General features: G+C 47.3%; 2 long non-coding RNA genes across 6 annotated transcripts in view; one reads left to right on the top strand and one right to left on the bottom strand.

Moving 5' to 3' along the window:
• LOC102118340 (uncharacterized) overlaps positions 1-19,516 on the top strand; it is a 173,662-nt gene that overhangs the window by 110,075 nt on the left and 44,071 nt on the right. For 4 of the 5 annotated variants that reach the window (XR_010580158.1, XR_012421615.1, XR_012421617.1 and 1 more), the window contains exon 4: positions 17,646-17,715. The exons of the other annotated variant lie outside the window; for it this stretch is intronic. This is a non-coding gene — a long non-coding RNA (uncharacterized lncRNA). The remainder of the gene's footprint in view (positions 1-17,645; positions 17,716-19,516) is intronic. 5 annotated transcript variants of the gene reach the window in all.
• LOC135966652 (uncharacterized) overlaps positions 1-19,516 on the bottom strand; it is a 52,288-nt gene that overhangs the window by 20,986 nt on the left and 11,786 nt on the right. The gene's annotated exons all lie outside the window — the stretch shown is intronic.

Here is a 19,516-nt window from a genome sequence, read left to right as displayed (position 1 = left end):
TGTGACATCAGCAGAGTTGGTGTCTCTGGAGTCAAAAGGGAAAGTTCTGGGACCTTCTAGCAGGGAGGTCGTGGAAAACGCAGGAGCGGCCCCAGATTGCTAATAGGGGCAATTTGCTAACATTTTCAACACCTTTTAAATGTTGTAGACACTTTAGGAGTAGTGTAGGGATTTCAAACGTTTATTAGGCAAATGAGGAAAGAGAGGCCCAAGTGGGTGAGGCGACTTGACCAGGGTCATTGGGCTGGGGTGTGGCACAGCAGCTTCTGGACCCCGTTTCCTCATCTCCAGCCCAGCCCCCTTTCCAAATACACCCTTCCTCCAACCCCGACCTTTCTGCCCAACTCATCTTTACCAAGTGACCCTGAAGTGGTAAAGAGGAATCCACTTGGTCAGAGCATGGAGAACAAGGAGGAGCAGAAGGGAAGGGACAAGGTCAGGGGTTTCTGAAGGGTCTTTAGGCAGCCTCAAGCTGGAAGGTGTGTGTGGTGGGCAGGGGAGGTCTCTCTAACACCTCCTGCCTCTCCAGATAGCACTAGAGGAGGGAAGGAGTCATTCTTGGCCAAATCGAGGGAGGCCTGCAGCAGCCAGGCCTTCAGGGATGCAGCCGTGTCTAGTGGTTGTAATCTGGTCTCATATCAAACTCACACAGAAAGACAGAAAAGGCTCCTTGACTGTGAGGTCTTGGTGAGGACACACTTGTGTGAACTTGAGCAAACCAGGGAAGAGGAAGTCAGTAGAAAACGTGCCTGAAAGACAAAGAGAAGAGAATAGAGGCCAGTCCTTAGTCACAATTATTGTAAAAGATCATTGGTCATCTGAAATCACCTTCCTCTTAAATGCAGGTTGGGGCATTTATGAGTGAATTTGCACGTGTGAATATTGCAAAAATAGACAGCTGAGGGCAGAATTCCCACTGGCCTTGTCTTTGGGACTGTGTGTTAGCAGAAGACAAAAGAAACAAAAGAGAGCCACCATTGGTTTGTAACTCAAAGGATAAAGGCTAGCGGGGATGGATACCTCATTCTCCATGATGTGCTTGTTTCACACTGCATGCCTGTATCAGAACATTCACATACCCCACCCCACAAATATATACACGTACTATGTACCCACAAAAATTAAAAACTAAAAATAAAATGGAGAACAACAACAAAACCCCAAAGAGAGCTACTTCCTCTGCATTAGAAATACATAGGAAACTTAGTGTCGAGAGAGTGAGGAGAGGGACAGCGGAGGAGGAAAGAACGGGAAGGGGATCCCGAGACACACACTCAAGCTTTGGGGTTAGCTGAAGGGCTTTTTAACTAAAGGAAGATCCGACATTAACATGCCAGGAATGCTGACACAGACCCCCTTCTGGCTCCTAAATATTCAGTAGGATCTGTGCTGCCCCCATCAGCCTCGAGGATTTTTTTTAGTGGGTAGGGAGGTGGGGTGGACAGAAAGGAAACAGGCAGAGTCTCACTCTGGCTAAACTTGGTGAGAGGGAGAGAGGGTCTGCTGGACCGTAAGATGCTTCTTCAACTGGATTGATTCAATGGACGCAGGGCTTGGCTTGGGAGCTCCTAGGAATGACCCATCATTTGGGGAGCTCACTGGTTGGGGAAGGAAGGTCAAGTCAATGTCATCTCCATCCTAAGAGCCAAAGAGCCCCAAATGATATATTGTTCTGTAGACTGATATGGTTCAGTTAGTAATGATAGTTCTAGAACTTTCTACCCAAATTTTGGTGGTCCTGAGGTCCAGGGCAGTGCTTACAGAGACCTTAGCCTGGACAAATCTTGGCTGGATAGACACTCCTTGCACCAAGAGGCAGGAATTCTATGTTAATTCTGTTCTAAACAGCCTTGTGCCTGGAGTGCCTTTGTAACCACCCAGCAGGTTCTTCCTGCCTGCTGTACAAAGAAAATCTACTCACTGAGATTGATATGGCTCCCATGAGTGGAGGAACACCAGGGTTCTTCATCTCAGGTTGAATTAGATAAAACGACATGGACACACGTGGAGTGGTTTTAAGGAGCAGAGAGTTTAATAGGCACGAATGAAGGAAGAAGCTCCCCCATACAGAGACAGAGGGAGGGGGGTTCCAAAGCCAAGAGAGGAAGCCCTGTGTGCCACGGTAATGTGTCTACTTATGTGAGGAGGCTGGAGGAGGTGGTGCCTGATTTGCATAGGGCTCAGGGGATTGGTTTGACCAGGCATGTCACTCACACAGCCCGCGAAAAAACTGGTCCTCCTGCTCTAGCCTTTTAATGTGCAAATACAGGGTGCCATGATGTTCTACACACGTGGGCATAAAAGGGGGCTGCCATGCTGTCAGCCACATGTAGGGGCAAGGGCAAGAAGAAGAGGTTGGGAATCGCCATGTTTGGGGGTACCCAGTTTCTAATGGCCTGCATTTGCATATCAAAGGTTGCCAGCCAGGCTCTAAGACCAAGGGATTTCCTGTTAGACAAGAAAACATTTCTGCAGTTGCTTTAAAAGAAACAAAAACTTTCCAAGGACCCCTTTTCCTCTCTATCAGCCTAAAATAATTTCTTAATAACTCCTATAACAAGATCACAGCATTGCAGTAAAGAAAGAGTTTAATCGAGGTGAGGCTAGCCTGGCCACCCCACGTGGGAGATGGAGTTATTACTCAAATCAGTCTCCACAAAGGCTTGGAGGCTAGGAATTTTTCAAAGATAGTTTGGTGGGCAGGGGGCTGGAGTAGGGGGCATGCTGATTAGTTGGGTTGGAGATGAAGTCATAGGGAACAGAAGTTGTCCTCTTGTGCTGAGTCAGTTCCTGGGTGTGGGCCACAGGATTGGTTGGCGGGTCCAGGTGGGGGCCATCAGGGTGTCAGAAATGCAAAAACCTAAAAAGACATCTCGAAAGGCCAATCGTAGGTTCTGCAATAGTGATGTTATCTGCAAGAGTAACTGGGGAAGTTGCAAGTCTTATGACCTTTGGAATAATGGCTGGTAATTATTTAGAATTCAAACCCTTCTCATCCTCCTAACTTGGTGGCCTTTCATTAGTTTTACAAGAACTAATGAGAGCTAGAACTAATGAAACCAAGAACCCTAACCGTAAGTTTAGTTTAGGGGAAGTGCTATTATTATTCAGACTAAAAACCAAATTTCTCCCAAATTAGTTTGGCCCACGCCCAGGAATGAGTAAAGACAGCCAGCTGGTGAGGCTAGAGGCAAGATGGAGTCAGGCATGTCAGATTTCTCTCATTGGCGTAATTTTGCAAAGGTGTTTCACCTTCCCCACTCCCAGCATTCTCTCTGTCTCTCCCCTCCCTCCCCGCAGACCCTTATGTAATTTTTGTTGTAAAGTTTCCAAAAACCTACCATTAGCTGAAGAATGACAAGGTTCATGCATTTGGAAAGGAGAGCTTTATTTCTCATAAAGGGTTGTATCCTGCAGGGTGGCTATTCTGATAGGCTGGGAAGCAGAGCCTCCGGCCAGAAGCTGGAAACAGACACTTCGAGGGTGGAAAAAATAAGACAGGAATTTATGCTGAAGCAGGTGGCCAAATATACATATTCAATAAGTCATGAATATTTATGAAATATTTATCCCCTGGCTGCCCCTTGCTGAAAAGACTGGGAGAATGAGCATTTAGCTCTTTCAGTCTCCTCTTGGAGTCAGGAAAGAGAGAAGTGATTTGGGAATGGACGTTAGGTTTGCCAAACCAGAGTCCACTATCCCTTTCCAGGTCGATCCCAAGGCACTGTGGCCGTATGGCCAAGATTGGAAGGGAAACACACAGATTCAAATGCATACCTGCACAGGCTCACACACATGTGACAACACAACCTCTCAACCATGAAGCAAGCTTAAAAGAAAAAGGGTTCCTTTCCTTTACCACCCTCAGCTTGCTTTCTGATTTGGGAAAAAGCCACAACCTCTCAACTTTGAGGTTTTCTAGCCCCTTATCCAAATAGAAGAGAAGGATGCTATGAAAATAACACCAGGTGGACGTGGCAAAGTGGGCACCAGGGGCCAAACCGCTGATCTTCTATCGATTCAGAAACAAACCTCAGAGCGTGGCATGAAGAATACTCATGGTAATGAAATAATGGCTGTGTTGTAAGAATGCGAAGTTGGATGCTAACATTTGTCTGAGATCATGAAAAAGAGGAATGGGAAGTTCATGACATTTGTGAAGTTAGTGACTAAGGCTGTATGGTAAGGAAAGACCTTGGGGATTTCAGTGAAATTCTGAATTCAAAGAGCATGATGAATGTGGGGTGGGGCTCTGTGAGGCAGACAGCAGAGAAACCTGAGAGCAGATGCGGCTGGGAGGAGGAGCTGCCCCGGGTCAGGCGGAGGGAGGGGCCCGGCTCGGGGAATTCTGTGGGCAGAGTCCAGGGATCTGCTGGTTACAGTCTTGATGGATATGCCGTGACCTTCATACCAGGAGGGGCTGAACTGGGGCGGTGCACACGCAGTGGCTTCCTCAGTGACCCCAGAACTTGGAAGAAAGGCAGTGGTCTCCAGGGGAGGTTGGTGGTGAAGCCAAACCAGGAGAAGTGCTGGGAGAGTGAGAAAAGCCAGGGTGGTCTCCAAACATACAGCACCCCCAATGCACCGAGGTGTTGCCTCCAAAGACCCTTGTCCTGCTGTGAAATGCCTGGCACCCTCCAGGGCTGCAGGCTAAGTGCTGAGGGAAGCGTCCCAAGGAAGGGAAATGTCGAGAAAAGAGGGTCCCGGGGAAGCCTCCGTTGTCCTTTGGCAAATGGCCCATCCTTTGGGGGACAAAGGGATGAAGTAAGGGAAGCGGCAACAGGTCAGGCCCGCAGCCTCCTGCTCGGCTCACCTGGAGCCAGCCGTGGTGATAAGCAGGCAGATGTGGCGACGGTGTCTGATGCATCTGACCCCATAGACATGTGGTTGAGGCAGTCCCGAGGCCCCTCGAGGCCCCACCACGTGGCGCTGGGAAAGAAAAGGAGCAGGAGGCAGATGTTTTCGACTCAGGCCTGAGTTTTGTCAGCTCGGCATGAGCCCATCCTGGGCTGGTGGGCTGGCAAAAAAAGAAACGGGGTTTTGAGGCAAGAGCTAACTCTAGGACCTCAATGTTGGAACACAAAAAACCCCTTCCTAGCTGGTAACGCTCAGCCCCCATTCGCTGCCACCACACACATTCTGCCCCGAGAAACTCCGGTTATAGGAAAGAATGCTTTCAGGCAGTATCAGGGAGGGGAGGGGATCAGCTGCAACGTGAGCATGAGTTGAAATCACAGTTGCAGGGTTTGTGCCCCTTCCTCCTAGGAACGCCTCTGTCCCTGGACTCAGCCCCCTACCCTGGCTCCTGGTTGCTTGGGGCTCCGTCAATAATCTTAACACATAATAATGGGCTCTTTTAAATGGCCTTATCCATATGTTTATTTTACAAGATACTTTCTGAGCAAAACTTAGCTGTACAGCTTTTATATCAAGTTGACCTCCTCCACTTTTCACTCGAGGGCACCGAAGCGAAGTAACTGCGTGGTGACTGATGCAAGACGCTGCTTAGACACGGGCTGCTTCCTCAAGGAATAGCCCATGCGGGGAGCGAGGAGATTTTGTTACATCTGCCCAAATGAAAACGTTCATCGTCACCCAATTCTGGGCCTCTTCTGCCAGATGTACTGATCCATCTCCCACATTATCCATCTGCTTAGCTGATGGCAGCCCATGCTCGCTCCAGACCACAGAGCTCTGTGTCCTAAATAATCGGGAGCAGGCATGGAGGTGAGCCAGTCCGTCATCAAACACACTGCCACACTTGCAGTCCTGTGATCATCAGCCCTGGGGCTTGGCAGATAGAAGGTTTGTAAGTCTAAGAACTTTTAGCAGCAACAACAACAAAACGAGGAAAAAGTTGTAAATAGAAAATGGAGTTCTGAGTCTGAGCCCAGGCAGCCAGGAGCTGCAGCCTGCCGGATTAGGTCCTAGGAGCAGCTGCCCCAGGGTTTGGAAGTCAGTCTCCCCTTCCAGAAAGAGAATGTAAGAACGTACATGTGGAAACTCTCCTTTTGCGAACTCAAATTTGAATTTTAAGTCACCAGGGTGTAAAGGTGATGGTATGCTTTTGTGAGATTTCAGAACCTAGTGGGTGGTCGAAGATGCTGATTGATCTCTCTTCTAAGTGCCAAATGACCTGCTGGGAGTGTGTGGTGGTCGGTCTGATGTGCACCAACGTGGGCAGGCCTGTCCAGGATGGGTTTGCTCTCAGGCTAGAATGACTGCTCCAGCCCCAGCCTTTGCATCCTACTCAGTCCTGTGTCAGGTGCTGGGAATACACAGGAAAGAAAAAGTTTGTCTTCCAGAAACTCAGTTTGGAGGAGTGCTTTGCAATCTTTTATGCGCACTGGAATCCCTGGGGATCTTGTTCAACTGCAGAATCTGATTCATTAGGCCTATTAGGTCTGAGATTGTGAATTTCAAACAAGCTCCCAGGTGATGCTGATGGTGCTGGTCCGTGGACCACAGTTTGAGTAGCCAAGGTTAGAGCAATGGTTCTGAAAGGGTGGTCCCCAAGAAGCAGCTGCAGCCAAGAGCTCCATATTAGAAATACAAATTCTCAGGTGTCTCCCAAGACCTACAAAATCAGAATCTCTGGGAGTGTGGCCCACCAATCTGTGCTTTAATCACCCCTTGGATGATTCAGATGTGCGAGCTCACCACCTGGTTACAGCAGTGATTAGCTTCGTTGCACTAAAAAGGGAGGTGGCCTGAACCAGTATCTGAGCTGGCTCTTAAGGACACACAGGAGAGACTAGGCAGACAGAGAAGGCTGTGAAAAGGCCCGGAGAGGAAGTTGGAGCAGCAGGTGTCTGGAGAGACAGCCCAGGAAAGAGGCAGAGAATCACCCAGAAAACTCTTGAAGGCCACTGTTTGCAGGCCCAGAGCTTTGCTCAACCATTGGCCCTTCGAGGTTGAGCCTCACAGTGAGCCCCCCTCCCACCTCCCCACACTCAGCTGTGGTTAAGCTGGTTCACCTTCCTGAAGAGAAAGCTGCTGATCCTGAAAACGTTTTCCAGTCTGATAAAATCGAGATGGCGCCCAGAACCCACTTTTCACTCCAGGAGAGTCAAGGCTGTGGAGACCTAGTAAGTATTAATTCCTATAGGAGCCAAGGCAGGAAAGAACGAAGTTGGAGAGAGTGACGGGGAGAAAGGTGAGGGGTGGGGAAGAACGCCTGAGGACCTTGTCTGTGGTTAGCATCCTAAGTGTAGTTGTAAAGAGCGGAGGATGGTTCCTGTTGACATTTGTGGTTTTCTGTCGGCCTGCATCTTTCAGACATTTTTCACCAAATTATCCCCAGTGGTGGGGAATGTGTGTGCGTGATCCCAGGAGCTGGAGGAGTGGCTGGGGGGCAGCCAGCGAGAAGCTGAAGTTGTCCCAATTTTGTCTTTAAAAATGTGTGTGCCTGTATGTTTGTTTTAATATAATCAATGGCTCAGTGCTTAGTGAAATAAGTATTTCTGTGATCCTAGGGTTTCATCCCACGCAGTGTGCATCTCATTCTCTGAAAAGCAGAGGGGCGGACTTTAGAAATGCATTGTCTTCTAGGGAGGTGGAATTTCCATGAGGGGGAACATTTTAGAGGAAGAACTATTAATACATCAACCATCTGTGTGGTGAGCACACAGGGGCTGGGATGAAGGGAGGGTGCTTGGGGTGTCCTTTGACATGAGGCTGTGCAAGCACCTCTTTTTAGTTAGTGTCCCAACAAGCCCCAACTCGTAGTCCCACCCAGGAAGGGTGGGCAGGAGGCCCAAGGCAGGTGGAAAGCAGGTATGGCAGGCAGGCGCAGCTACCGGAGCCACAGCTGGTGCTCAGACACACACTCAAACCCACGCTAGCCTAAGAGCATGCTCAGGGCCTCTGGAGGGGCTGTGGTGCTGGAAGGGGGCTCTGTTTCTTGAGAATTGAGCAGTAAGATGAACTCTCTGAATTCAGTCCTCAGGGTGTGTCTCCTCTGCCCAAGCCTGGAGCCACATTGGGAGGGTGGGCTCCTGGGGAATGTACTAGGTTAACTCGTTAGAAGGCCCCAGAAGACACACCTGACTCAAGCCCAGTATTTTGCAAATGTGCACATTTGGTCAGAAGGATCAGGCAGGAAGAGTGGGCAACTCCGCTTCAATCCATAAGAAAATGGCATTCATCCAGGGGTTTCCATCAGCAGAGCCACCTCGTGTTTGTACTCTGGTGTCAGCATCTCCTCCTTCCTAAACCCTTCCCCGAGTCAGGTTCTGCAGCGACACAGCAGCGCCAGATGCACCTTATTTCTAAAGCCCCGTAAATGTCTGAAAGGTGGGGCGTAGAAACCGATTTTCCAAACGTTCTTCTTTGCAAGCAGAATTGTAGGTAAGCACCAATACCTCGGAGAGGCAAGAGGAACTTTCTGGCGCTGCAGGGCAGTGGGCCCCTTCCACCACACAGTCAGACACAGCGGCAGCCCTCGTCTGTCTTCACCAGGACAAATGGGTACCGTGGGATGGGAAGGCCCAAAGGAGGGGGCAGGTGGTTCGGGACATGCAGCCGACATGGGTGAGGGTGACTCACCCGGGGGAGGTCCCAGCTCCAGGAAGGGTGCCCAGCCCAGGAATGAAGGCACTGGAGCCTTCCGGAACCAGTTCCAGATCCCTGACCCCCAGGCCAGCCTTGCTTTGGGTGGACAGATGCCCTTCAGGAGCTGCCCAAATGCTGACAGGCTTTGGAAGGACACAGATTTCCACAGCAAACCTTCCTCCTCCTGACCCTCTCACCCCTGGGCTCAAGGAGACGCCTTCTGTCACTGAAAACGTATGTTCATTTAAAACAGATGGGGACTTTGGACTTTCTGGAAATGGATTTATAGGTTTCCGTTTGGCTCCACCTCTCTGAACTCCAGGCTCCATGGGGTCACCCATCTTCCTTCCTGGGAGGGGCCTGAGACCCTGGGGGGGTTACGTTTGAACAGACATAGGGTGAGCATTTAACAACGCACTTCCTGACCTCGGTGACGTTCAGCAGAGCACAGGGAGCGGAAAAGTGTTTGATCAAAACGTGTCCTATTGCTGCATAGTTACTGAAACTGATGGAACACAGGTTCCGAACCTAAAAAAAACCAGAGGTGAAGTCACTCACCACAAGTTCCTATGTTCCCAGTTTGTTACTACTGAGGAAGGCTGACTGTCTTCGTGGTTCACACACTTTAGCCTGCATTAGAATCCTCTGTGGGACTGGTTAACACAAGGCCCCACCCTCAGAGTTTCTGATTGAGAGGGTCTGGGTGGGCCTGAGAATCTGCATTGCTAGCAAATGCCCAGATGATGCTGAGTGATGCTCCGGGGACCACAGTGAGAACCACAGCTCTACAGCCAGCGCTCCGGCACACCATGCCCCACACCACCATTTTCTTACTGGATCATTTTTCACATCACTCTTCCCCAAGACAGCATTTCTATCACGCAGCGCAGGCAGCCCAGGAGGCGGGGGCTGGTTCTGCAGGCCAGCGTTGTTCCTGAGCCCATCCTAAAACGGGAATCGGCATCTCAGACGGGCTCTGGCTCTGTCCAAATGCTTCAAGATGCCTCATGAGAGTGCTGTCCAACACTGGCCAACCAGGCTGTGCCATTCACGCCTCCTATGCCAGTTGGAAATACCATCGAGATGAACATCAGCCAGAAGGACAGGGGCCATTGTCCAGCCGTCAGAAGTGTGTGAACCAGAGGAACTCCATCTTGAATAGGGGCTGGATAAAAGGAGGCTGAGACCCACTGGGCTACATTCCCAGATGGTTAAGGCATTTTAAGTCACAGGATGAGACAGGAGGTCAGCACAGAATACAGGTCATAAAGACCTTGCTGATAAAACAGGGTGCAGTAAAGAAGCCGGTCCAAACCCACCAAAACCAAGATGGTGATAAGAGTGACCTCTGGTTGGCTCACTGATACACTCCCACCAGTGCCATGACAGTTTACAAATGCCATGGCAATGACAGGAAGTTACCCTATATGGTCTAAAAAGGGGAGGCATGAATAATCCACCCCTTGTTTAGCATATCATCAAGAAATAACCATAAACATGGGCAACCAGCAGCCCTCGGGGCTGCTCTGTCTATGGAGTAGCCATTCTTTTATTCCTTTACTTTCTTAATAAACTTGCTTTCACTTTTCTCTATGGACTCGCCCTGAATTCTTTCTTGCGCAAGATCCACTTTACTCTATGGACTCGCCCTGAATTCTTTCTTGCGCAAGATCCAAGAACCCTCTCTTGGGGTCTGGATTGAGACCGCCTTTCCCGTAACACAGCCACCAAAAATTCCAAGCTCAGGACCATCAGCCCCACCCCTCCAAGCACAGGTCCACACAAGTGACATCATTCCTCTTACACGTGGGAGGAGTATCCTAGAACAAACTCCAGGCAGAGAGGGCATGCATCTGAGAAACAGTGTTTTGATTTTTTCCAATAAAGATGCAAAACATTTTTTGAAATTATCAGATGGAATTGATCATTAAAATAGAATGAACATTTAGACCGGGCGTGGGGGCTCAAGCCTGTAATCCCAGCACTTTGGGAGGCCGAGACGGGCGGATCACGAGGTCAGGAGATCGAGACCATCCTGGCTAACACGGTGAAACCCCATCTCTACTAAAAATACAAAACACTAGCCGAGCAAGGTGACGGGCACCTGTAGTCCCAGCTACTCGGGAGGCTGAGGCAGGAGAATGGCATAAACCCGGGAGGCGGAGCTTGCAGTGAGCTGAGATCCGGCCACTGCACTCCAGCAGCCTGGGCGACACAGTGAGACTCCGTCTCAAAAAAAAAAAAAAAAATTTAATTATTTTTCCCCAAAACCAGCGAATGGTGACTTGAAGGGTAGGTTAGTAATAATTGTTCTCCCTACTTACAAGTCATAGTATGAGTTGAATTTCTTTGTGTCATTGCCCTTGCTTTAGTTGGTGACCATCTCTCCAGGGGCCTGACCAAGCATTAACCAGTATTCCTGATGTCCTGTGATAGCAATTGTTGATGAAAATTTGAAGGACGGTTAATCATCATCTGCTGTCTAGTTTTTTTTTGTTGTTTGTTTGTTTTTAACAGTTTTAAAACTGTTTTTTAACAGTCTGGGAGAGAGCATTTTATCCTAAAAAGTGGGGAGCAGGTATCACATGTGACTAGCCTCAGCTCTGCAGGAACCCCAGAGAAAGAGCCGGATGCCTATCTGTTCCTGACCCTCAAGGTCCCTCAAGATCTGCTGGGAGGGGTTAGTGGTGAGATGCAGCCCCAAGACTGCACAACTTAACCTGTGAAAGTATTTATTTAGAATCGACCATTTGCACTTTGGGAGATGCTTGCAAACACAGCTGTTTTCTTTTTGATGCAATTAAGATTGAGGTATCCTTAGTGACAATGGGTACCAGAATGGAGGCCTACTTGAAGCTACCTCTCCAATGGTGAAAAGGTATCCTCAGCAAGGAGGTGGTACTCACTTCCTCTTGAATGCAAGCATTGACCTAAAAGTTCTGTTGGATCACAAAGACCCAAGTTATGAGGAAGCAGTAAGATACAATGGTCTCTGAACTGTGAAAGACTTTTCTTTCTAGCCTCTTTTTAGAGGTGTATTTAAAGGCAGCTTTGTGGGATCCAGCATTCATTCATTCATTCATTCATTCAAATGCAACGTTTATTGAGTTGCTACTACATGCAGACCCTCATTGGGATCTGTGCTGAGCTTGAACAGCAGGCTGCTTTCACATTCCAAGATCTCCCTTTACAATCCCCACAGGAAATATGAATATGCCACATTTGGGGTCTTTTCCTTCTCTGGGAGTGCTGGGATCATGGTGTCAGTGTGTCTCCCATCTAGGTGGCTGCATCTCAAACTTCTGTGATCCTTTTTTAAGATGTGAGAACGGGTATTGTTTGTACAGCATTAGTGCCCACTGGCAACGAGTCCTCAACAGCAGGTTACCTTGGAAAGGGGAGGCTGCCAGATCAAAAACATGGCCTCAGGAGCAGCCCTCCCTGCAAGACAGTTCTCTCCAACCAGCATGGCCAACTGATGAGCCAGAGATGCAGGGGTTAAAGGGGTCCAGCCTCTCCTACACTCCTAACAACCCTCTCTTCTTCCTAAGAACTTGAAGATGGCGCAAGAGATGTACAGGTGGCAAGGAAGGGACTGGGATGAACCATACACCCACTGCCTGTGCAGTTTTTCTTAAATTAAACCTTTTGTTTTGAGATAATGGAAGATTCCCATGCAGTTGTGAGAAGTACTGTAGAGAGAGCCCAGGTACTCTTCACCCAGTTTCCCCCCATGGTATCATCTTGCATACCTATCCTACAATGTCACAGCCAGGCAATTCCCCCAGGCAGTTTTGTCTAGCAGAAGTGATGAGCTTTCCTGAAGGCCCTTGTCCTGCCATACTCCTCTGGTTCCTCTGGGCCTAACCCCTTTCTGCTCCTGGGTCTTTCTGCCAAGCTCAGATCTTAATTCTTTTCTATTTCCCTGCTTTTCCACTATGGATCCATTTTGGAAATTATAATGCTTAGTGACCACACAAAAAAAGTTAATCCAGTGAGCCAGAAAACCCTCAGTTACCTTATACTTTTAATGTAAGACATAGTTCTGAAATTTTACTGGTCTTTTGCAGGTCATACTATCTTGCATTTGATAGGAACAATTTTATGGATAATTTCAGAGCTTATAGTCCAATAAAGATAGGGCAAAGCATTTCAAGTTGCTTTTCTTTTTTTTTTTTTTTTTTTTTTTTTTGAGACGGAGTCTGGCTCTGTCGTCCGGGCTGGAGTGCAGTGGCCGGATCTCAGCTCACTGCAAGCTCCGCCTCGCAGATTTACGCCATTCTCCTGCCTCAGCCTCCCGAGTAGCTGGGACTACAGGCGCCCGCCACCTCGCCCGGCTAGTTTTTTGTATTTTTTAGTAGAGACGGGGTTTCACCGCGTTAGCCAGGATGGTCTCGATCTCCTGACCTCGTGATCCGCCCGTCTCGGCCTCCCAAAGTGCTGGGATTACAGGCTTGAGCCACCGCGCCCGGCCTCAAGTTGCTTTTCAAATCCGTGATAAGGTGACAGTGGAGAAGAGCTGCGCTGATGGTGTTGTATCGAACTTCCTGGGGTGGCCCTAGAGGAAGTCAAATAGCATTACCCTGAGCCGTCTGCTCAGTTAGATTCTCAGAGGATCTTCTGCAGGGTTGCTCAGACTGTGCTAAGAACAAACAGGGTGACTTTATTTTCTATCATACATATGCTGTCCAGAAGGACAGATGCCTCGTCCTGCCCCGTGATACCGACAGGCAGCGAGAGCCGTGCTGCTTGCCATGTGTTTTGGAATCTCTTCCCCCAGCTGCAAGTGTTTCATAACATCTATTGACCTCTTCTGAGAATAAACACCCGCTAGAGTTGGCTGCATCTCCTCTGAAAGAGGCATCCGCCCCATGGTGTAATCCCACTGTGACAGTAGGCTGTGCACAAACTCTACAGGGTGCTTGAGGCATTTGTTGCCTGAGCCGCGTTAAGGCCCATTGGGTTTTGATAGATCAGTATACACTGATGTGTCCCAAACAGGGGTGTGCCTGCCTCACACCCTGAAGGGGAGGAGGGGGCTGGACATCACAAGAACCTACATGTGGCTGTCAAAGTACACACTTCCTTCTATTTGTTCCAGAGATAGCTGAACAGATTTCTCCTACCATACCTTGCATTTCCAACCAGCTCTTGACATGGCTGAAAGATGAAGTGCATGAAAGAAAAGACAATGAATCTGAGCTCTCACTCTGCTGTCATGAATGATGTCACACTAGCCTAAGAGCATGCTCAGGGCCCCTGGAAGTGGGGGAGCTCAGGAAGGCGAGCGCAGAGGGGAGCAGCCTGAGTCCATGCTGCGTGTCCCAGAGGCACAGGAGGACACCGGCTGTGCAGCGGTCAGAGGCCAGGGAGCCCATCAGAGTGAGGTGGTGTGCTGGGGCGGGCCTCGCCTTAGCTGAGCATGCAGATGGGAATTAAGATGCATTGTGGCAATATAAAGAAAACATAAACGTGGCCCTGGACCCAGGGAAGATGACACAGCCCTCTCTGCAGGTCGCACAGAAGTGGCATTGGGCTTCCAGACCTGGCCCCAAGGAAGGCAGAGAGAAAAGTCATCACCCAGCAACCCTGCAGGCACTGAGACAAGGAGACTTCACCCTGACCCTCATGGGGCCAAGGCCCCTGAGATGGAGATGTGCTTGTGGGCGCTGGGCTGGGCTAACATCAGAGGCCTGTGTGTGCTGGGGTTTCCCTTCCCAAGGGGCACTGTCAGGTTTGAACCAAAAATCTCAGGAATCCTGCGATAAAATACTGCTGCTCCCAGACTAACCAGACAGTTTAGTCAGGATCTTCTAGCACATTTGTCTTGGGGGTTGTTGTAAGGTTTGATGACTCTCTTGCTTATAGGACAAGTTAGGATTCTGTAAATATATATATATGATATTCCTATGCAGCTTTGTGGCCAGTAACGGAGAAGTTTTCTTCTGATCTCAGGGATCGTTATGGGCTGAACTGTGTCCTCTCCAAAATTCACATGCTGAAGTCCTAACCCTCAACACATTGGAAGGTGGCTGTGTTTGGGGATAGGGTCTTTACGGGAATAACTAAGTTAAAACAAGGCTGTTAGGATGCGCCCTGATCTAATATGACTGGTGTGCTTATAAGAAGAGATGAGGACATGAACACACACAAAGGAAAGGCCATATGAAGCCACAGGGAGAAGGCGGCATCTACAAGCCAAGGAGAGAGGCCTCAGGAGAAAGCAGCCCTGCTAATGCCATGCTCTCAGACTTCCAGCCCCCAAAATTGTGAGAAAATCGATGTCTGTTGTGTAAGCCACCCAGTCTATGGAATCCGGTGACAATGTGAAGAGTGAGTGCAAGACATTAATAGTCCAGGTTAAAAAAAAAACTGTAAAATAAAATTTACTGTATTGGCTGGGCATGGTAGCTTACACCTGTAATCCCAGCATTTTGGGAGGCTGAGGCAGGCAGATCACAAAGTCAGGAGTTCAAGACCAGCCTGACCAATATGGTGAAACCCCGTCTCCACTAAAAATACAAAAATTTAGCCAGGTGTGGTGGCAGGTGCCTGTAATCCCACCTGCTCAGGAGGCTGAGGCAGGTTCTTGCTTGACCCCGGGAGGCGGAGGTTGCAGTGAGCTGAGATCGCACCACTGCACTCCAGCCTGGGTGACAGAGCGAGACTCCATCTCAAAAAAAAAAAAAAAAATACTATCTCATTGAATGGAAATATCCTATAGTGCATTGAACCTTTAGTCAGAGAAAGTCTTTAGGGAAAGCCTGGATAGCCAGCAAAGCTTTGGACCTACAGACTCTGATGTCAGGTAGAAAAGAAGGCTCATGGAATTCTTCCCTGAGCTGGTCTGAGAGTCTCTGATGGCCAACCCTTCCACCGTCCCCAGGTCACGAGCCAGGAGGAATTCTGACAGAGCACACCTTAGTCAATAGTCTTTGTAAGCAAAAAAGAAACTGCTTTTTTACTTTAATGTTTGGTAATTATAAAATAAAAATATACTAATGACCCAAGGAAATCTTAAAGAGAAGAATATATTCACATCGAATGCTTTTTTGTGTATTTCTTTCCAGTCATCGTTCAAGTGTATTCATAATGGTATAGTCAGAGTAATGGAATAATACACTATTTCATATCCTTTTTCCTGTCTTTATTTTAAGTCATTACTCTTAGGGCAAAACCCAGGAGTTATTTTATTGGGTCAACAAGTATGAGCATGTTGCTAAGTTTCCACTAAGAAACTCCACTTAGCATGTTACTAAGTTTCCACTAAGAAACTCCACTTAGCATATTGCTGAGTTTCCACTACCAGAAGGGCCATTATCAGTGGAACCACATCCTCACTAAATAATTTTAAATTTTAAGTCCTATTTTTAAAAAGTGAAAGTTTATTCTTAATTTTTTAAGAATTTGCATGTAAAAATTCTTAAAAGGACAGAAATACTGTTTCAGATTTGTTTGGTAATTGTACAGCCTTCTGTACAAATTATTTATCACATCCTTTCCCTATTTGCCTACTGAGATTTTGATATTTTTCTTACCAGTTGAAATGAGTATTCTATATTCATACCGGCTTTTTCAGAGTGTTGTAATGGTTCTCCTAGTCTGTTATTTTTTCTTATTTCCTTTAGTGTTAGTTATAAAATGTTGATATAGTTAAATCTGTTGAACATTTCATTGACTTTCGTCTTTTACTTTTACATCCTCTCCCTTGGGTGGTTCTGGTGAACACCCCAGCCCCCGCCCGGGTCAGGGCTCCCCCTCTATCTTCCTCTTCACTTCCTTGCTACACCTGCTGGGCTGGGCCCTTTCCTTATCCTTTGGCCAAGGTTGTCCAATTTAGAGAATAACATGATAAGATAGTCATTTATATTTGGATGTCAGATAAATAGCAAATAACTTTTAGAACAAGCATGCCCCTGGAATATTTGAGGCATACACTAAAAAAAAAAAAAAAAAAAAAAAAAATTTTTTTTTGCTTTGCTTATTGGCATTCAAATGTCACTGGGTGTCCTGTATTTTATCTGGCATCTCTATCATTGGGTCCCATCTTGCACCGAGTCGAATGGAGTCTTTCCAGGAGCGGATTCAACATGACTTCCCAGTCCCTCCGTGGGCAAGCGGTTTGCGCAGGACACAGCGGAGAGGCTCCTGAGTGCTTCGCCCGCCCCAGCCGCAGGGCTGCTCCCTTCCCGCACACCAGGCCTGGGTCTACCATGGCGCTGTGGGGACGAGGGCCTCACTGGTGCATTCTGCAGTTTTAGCATCTGTGGGGTCAGCTCAGGCTGCCGTAATGAAGCACTGTAGACTGGGTGGCTCAAACAGACATTCATTCTCTCCAGGATTCTGCAGGCTGGAAGTCCGAGATCAAGATGGCGACAGGGTGGGTTTCCCTCGAGGCCTCTCTCCTGGTTTGTAGATGGTTCTCTTCCCCCTGTGTCTTCACATGATCTTCCCTCTCTACCTCTGTCCAGATTTCCTCTTAGTGGATCCGCCCCAATGGCCTAATTTAACTTTAGTTCCCTCTTTGAATGCCTTGTCTACAAACACAGTCGCATGGGAGGTATTGAGCTTAGGACTTCGACACGTGAGTTTGGAGGGGACGCTCTTCAGCCCATGGCAGCGTCTTCCACTCCTGCAGTTATCGGTCCCCTTGTTGTCCCACTTGACAGCACTGTGTGTCTGCAGCCTCTGGGATCCCACTTTCCCTCTGCGATTGGAGCTGCACACACGACCCTGATGGTTCTTCGGACATCCTGACTTCACCAAGACCTTCTCCCCCAGGCTCGACTCCAGCTATCCTTGGTGGAGCTTCCATGGGTGGGGACCTGTCCACTGTGGATAGATTACCCAACAGTGGCCAACACCCTTTTGCGCTTCCAAATTGGACCAGTTCCTGGAAACTTTCTGCTCCACTGCCTCAGCCTACCAGGCCTGCCTGATCTCACCCGCTGTCTGAATCACTCTAGAACTGGCCTCTTGGCCTTTGGTTACTGGGTCCTGGACCCCTGGCTGTCTTCCCCAGGCTCTGCCCACACACAGGCCACTCACCTCCACAGTGTCTGATGTCCCTGCCTTCTCCTCCTTCTCTGCAGGCCTGCTTTTCCTGGAACCAGGAGGACTCCCACCCAGGTCCACTCAAGTTGTGACACTGCTTGGCTTACTGTAAGCTTTTTTTGTTTTTTAATTTTTTAAATAGTTTGATTTACTCCATAGAGATCTTACTTTGTCAGATGACCTATGGTGTGGTTTTAACTCATCGTGATATACTTCTGCATTTTACAAATCATTATAAGGACATATGTCATTTATTAAATATCTATTTCCTTCTCCATGACTTTCCTGATGCCTGTTCAATAACATATAGCATTCCCTACCTGTAATCTATGCTGTGAGGAGGTCATAGCCTCTAGCCACATGTGGCTATTAAATATGTGGATAGTACAAATTTCAAAACTTAGTACAAAAAAATAATGTAAAGTATTGTGTTAATATTAAATAATTTTTTCAAGGCCTGGTGCTATGGCTTACAACTGTAAATCCCAGCACTGTGGGAGGCCAAGGTGGAAAGATTGCTTGAGCTCAGGAGTTTGAGACCAACCTGGGTCTGGCAAAACTTTGACTCTACCAAAAATACAAAAATTAGCTGGGTGTGGTGGTGTGTGCCTGTGGACCCAGCTACTCGGGAGGCTGAAGTGGGAGGATCATTTGAGCTCGAGAAGTCAAGGCTGCAGTGAGCTGTGATTGCACCACTGCACTCCAGTGTCGGTGACAGAGTGAGACCTTGTCTCAAAAAATAAAATAAATAATTTTTTCATTTGATCACATGTTGAAATGATATCATTTTGATATATTAGGTTAAATCAAACATATTATTAAAATTAGTTTCACCTATTTATTTTTGCTGTCGTTAAATGCAGCTACTAGAAAATGGCAAATTCCACAGGTGACTGTCTGAATTTCTGTATGTGATTGTCTTTAGCTCAAGGTTTCTGCATTGCATTCCTTTAGTCTCTCTCTGTCATATTTTAAGCCAATATTCTAATGTTTTAATGAATGTTCTTCTTAAAATATATTTTTTAATATCTTCTGGGACTGCTAACTTCTTCCCTCTTACTCTTATTTTTCACGCAGTCCTTTTGGAAGTCTATGTCAACTATTCTTTCAGTTAGATTTCAAAATTGTTTTTGCCAAATTCATAAAAAGTCTGTTTGGACTATTCATCTGTGCATCTAGAAATAGTTTTCTTTTCTCAAATGGATGTCTTTTATGACTTCCTATAAACCTTGGAGGTTTTATTTATATTCTGCACATTTTCTCAAAATCACTTCTGTGTTTATAACATTTTTGATACTATTGTGAATAAGATCAATACTCAGGTGCTATTGGTTTTTCCATATTTGTCTTTTAAAGTCACTTAAGCTGCTTTGAAGTAATTGTGTATATTCCATTGTTATTATCTGTGAAGAGTATTTTTCTCCTTTTACTGTATGCATTCATTTTATTTGGTTTCCTCTATAGTTATAATGTTACAATGACCAAGGACCCCAAACCTTAATAAATAATTATGGTGGTAGTGGACATTGTTCCTGAAAATAATTTGCTAATATTGCTTTTTGGAATATTTACTCTTAAACTTGGCAATGCTTTTTCTTGGCTTTGACTGCCTTCAAGGACACCCATTAGAGAGGCATTTTCCCTTTCCAAGTAAAATAAGCAGCCTAGAAAACAGAATTTCCTTCTGGCCTTTTGCAACCCACCCACTATAAAAATAAAACAAAACCATTGTTTTTGGTTTTGAAGCATATTTTCATAGGGTGACATGCCAGATTACAGATAATCCATAATGCATTGCAAAAATGTCAGTGGATAGAAGAGCAGTTAGGTCTTCTTTTCTCTGGAATCAGGCTCAAGAAATGTGAGCTACGGTCAAGCTTTGTGTTAGGGTTAGATTCAGAGGTAAGGT

This window comes from Macaca fascicularis, chromosome 12 (genome assembly GCF_037993035.2).
Source record: "Macaca fascicularis isolate 582-1 chromosome 12, T2T-MFA8v1.1".
Classification (NCBI taxonomy): Eukaryota; Metazoa; Chordata; class Mammalia; order Primates; family Cercopithecidae; genus Macaca; species Macaca fascicularis.
This window is presented reverse-complemented; position numbering and strand designations above follow the sequence as displayed.